The sequence below is a fragment of the Arachis duranensis genome, chromosome 10 (assembly GCF_000817695.3).
Source record: "Arachis duranensis cultivar V14167 chromosome 10, aradu.V14167.gnm2.J7QH, whole genome shotgun sequence".
NCBI classification, from domain to species: Eukaryota; Viridiplantae; Streptophyta; class Magnoliopsida; order Fabales; family Fabaceae; genus Arachis; species Arachis duranensis.
This window is the reverse complement of record NC_029781.3, coordinates 75,196,424-75,200,183: the sequence shown is the minus strand read 5'-3', so window position 1 is coordinate 75,200,183 and position 3,760 is coordinate 75,196,424. Positions and strand designations below refer to the sequence as shown.

The following is a 3,760-nucleotide window of genomic DNA, read 5'->3' as shown; positions in this document are numbered from 1 at the left end:
CCTAACTCTTTTTCAAAATTAATTTTTGAATTCTCTATCTCATCTTCTTCTATTTATTTATTTATTTACTAACACTTCTCTTCACCTCTCTTCATCACCAATCACTTCCTCTATCCTTACCCTTGTGTTTGGATTATTCCTTCTTCTTAATCCTTATCCCCTTTCTTCTTCTACTAATAATAAGGATCCTCTTTACTATGACATAGAGGATTCCTCTTCCTTTTCTTTTTCTCTTTTCTTTCATATGAGCAGGAACAAGGAACACTCTTGTTGAAGTTGATCCTGAACCTGAAAGGACTCTGAAGAGGAAACTAAGAGAAGCTAAATTACAACAATTCAGAGGCAACCTTTCTGAAATTTTCGAACAAGAGAAGGAGATGGTAGCCGAACCCAACAACAATAATGCAAGGAGAATGCTTGGTGATTTTACTAAACCCATGTCCAAGTTTGATGGAAGAAGCATCTCAATTCCTGCCATTGGAGCAAACAACTTTGAGCTAAACCCTCAATTAGTTGCTTTAATGCAACAGAACTGCAAGTTTCATGGACTTCCATCTGAAGATCCTTACCAGTTTTTAACTGTGTTCTTGCAGATTTGTGAGACTGTTAAGACGAATGGAGTAGATCCTGAAGTCTACAGGCTCATGCTTTTCCCTTTTGCTGTAAGAGACAGAGCTAGAACATAGTTGGACTAACAACCTAAAGATAGCTTGGACTCCTGGGATAAGCTGGTCACGACCTTCTTGGATAAATTCTTTCCTCCTCAAAAGCTGAGCAAGCTTAGAGTGGATGTTCAGACCTTCAAGCAAAAAGATGGTGAATCCCTCTATGAAGCTTGGGAAAGATACAAGCAAATGACCAAAAAGTGTCCTTCTGACAAGTTTTCAGAATGGACCATATTAGATATATTCTATTATGGTCTATCTGAGTTTTCCAAAATGTCATTGGACCATTTTGCAGGTGGATCCATTCACCTAAAGAAAACGCCTGCAGAAGCTCAAGAACTTATTGACATAGTTGCAAATAACCAATTCATACTTCTGAGAGGAATTTCGTGAATAATGGGAGCAAATAACCAGTTTATGTACACTTCTGAGAGGAATTCTGTGAATAATGGGATGCCTCCAAGGAAGGGAGTTCTTGAAATTGATGCTCTAAAAGCCATATTGGCTCAGAACAAAGTGTTGACTCAGCAAGTCAACATGATTTCTCAAAGTCTGAATGGATGGCAAAATGCATCCAACAGTACTAAAGAGGCATTTTCTGAAGTAGAAGCTTATGATCATGAGAACCCTGCAATGGAAGAGGTAAATTACATGGGTGAACCTTATGGAAACACCTATAATTCATCATGGAGAAATCATCCAAATTTCTCATGGAAGGATCAACAAAAGTCTCAACAAGGCTTTAATAATGGTGGAAGAAACAGGCTCAACAATAACAAGCCTTTTCCATCATCTTCTCAGCAACAGACAGAGAATGTCTAAGGCCACTTTAAGTTTCATGAGTGAAACAAGGTCCTCCATCAGAAATTTGGAGGCACAAGTGGGCCAGCTGAGTAAGAAAGTAACTGAAACTCCTCCTAGTACTCTCCCAAGCAATACAGAAGAGAATCCAAAGAGAGGGTGCAAGGCCATTGATATAGTCAATATGGCTGAATGCAGAGAGGGAGGAAAGGACGAAAATCCTAGCGAGGAAGACCTCCTGGGACGTCATCTGAGCAAGAAGGAGTCCCCTATTGAGAACTTAATAGAATCTGAGGCTCATATAGAGACCATAGAGATTCCATTAAACCCCCTTTTGCCATTCATGAGCTCTGAAGACTATTCTTCCTCTGAAGAAGATGAAGATGTAACTGGAGAGCAAGTTGCTCAATATTTAGGAGCTATCATGAAGCTGAATGCCAAGTTATTTGGTAATGTGACTTGGGAAGGTGAACCTCCCTTGCTCATTAGTGAACTAGATACATGGGTTCAGCAAACATTACCTCAAAAGAGACAAGATCCTGGCAAATTCTTAATACCATGTACCATAGGCACCATGACCTTTAACAAGGCTCTATGTGACCTGGGGTCAAGCATAAATCTTATGCCACTCTCTATAATAGAGAAACTAGGGATCATTGAGGTACAGCCTGCCATATTCTCATTACAAATGGCAGACAAGTCAGTAAGACAAGCTTATGGATTGGTAGAGGACGTGTTAGAGAAGGTTGAAGGCCTTTACATCCCTGCTGATTTCATAAACTTAGACACTAGGAAGGAGGAGGATGAATGCATCATCCTATGAAGACCTTTCCTAGCCACAGCAGGAGCTGTGATTGATGTTGACAGAGGAAAGCTAGTCCTTCAATTGAATGGGGACTACCTTGTGTTTAAGACCCAAGGGTATTCTTCTGTAAACATGGAAAAGAGGCACAGTAAGCTTCTCTCAATACAGAGTCAAACAAAGCCCCCACAATCAAACTCTAAGTTTGGTGTTGGGAGGCCACAACCAAACTCTAAGTTTGGTGTTGAGAAGCCCCCACATTCAAACTCTAAGTTTGGTGTTTGGAGGCCCTCATCATGCTCAAAACATATGTGAGGCTCCATGAGAGCCATTGTCAAGCTAGTGACATTAAAGAAGCGCTTGTTGGGAGGCAACCCAATTTTTATTTATCTATTTTTATTTTTTTATTTTACTGTTATTTTATGTTTTATTAGGTTCATGATCATGTAGAGTCACGAAAAAAATACAAAAATTAAAAACAGAATCAAAAACAGCAGAAGAAAAATCACACCCTGGAGGAAGGACTTACTGGCATTTAAACGCCAGTAAGGAGCATCTGGCTGGCGTTCAATGCCAGAACATGCTGTAATTTGGCGTTGAACGCCCAAAATGAGCATCACTCCGGCGTTTAAATGCCAGAATTGTATGCTAAGGCATTATACATGCCTAATGGGTGCAGGATGTAAATTCTTGACACCCCAGGATCTGTGGACCCCACAGGATCACCTCAGGATCTGTGAACCCCACAGGATCTCCACCCACCTCAACTCACATTCTCTCTTCTTCACCAATCACCTCAATCTCTCTTCCCCATCACCCCTTCACCACTCATATCCATCCATCTCTTCCCCACCCAATCCCACCCATATGGCCAAAACATACACATCTCTCCCTCTCCTCCATATCTTCTTCCATTCTTTCTTCTTTTGCTCGAGGGCGAGCAACATTTTAAGTTTGGTGTGGTAAAAGCATAGCTTTTTGTTTTTCCATAACCATTGATGGTACCTAAGGCCAGAGAAACCTTTAGAAAGAGGAAAGGGAAGACAAAAGCTTCCACCTCCGAGTCATAGGAGATGGAGAGATTCATCTAAAGGGTCTATAGCTCAGTGGTAGAACATTTGACTGCAAATCAAGAGATCCTTGAGATATCTCAGGGGATAAATTTTCCTCCACACAATTATTGGGAGCAACTAAGGATAGGAGCACCAAAATCACAAGGGATCATGCAACAGAAGCAAGGAAGAAACATAGAGGAGCTCAAAGAGCACCATTGGTCCTTCAAGAAGGCGCCACCCTCACTAAAGTGGACTCATTCTTTGTTCTTATTTTCTCTGCTTTTCGGTTTTTATGTTATATGTTTATCTATGTTTTGTGTCTTTACTTCATGATCATTAGTAGTTAGTAACTATGTCTTAAAGCTATGAATAAATTCCATAAATCCTTCACCTCTCTTAAATGAAAAATGTTTTTAATTCAAAAGAACAAGAAGTAC

The 3,760-nt window shown here is 40.3% G+C and overlaps 1 non-coding gene across 1 annotated transcript; it reads right to left on the bottom strand.

Annotated features, from left to right (window-relative positions):
• Positions 1 to 776: 776 nt before the first annotated feature.
• Positions 777 to 883, bottom strand: LOC127743552 (small nucleolar RNA R71). The gene has a single exon (XR_008004938.1). It is a non-coding gene; the product is annotated as a small nucleolar RNA R71 (small nucleolar RNA).
• Between the last annotated feature and the right edge of the window lie 2,877 nt (positions 884 to 3,760).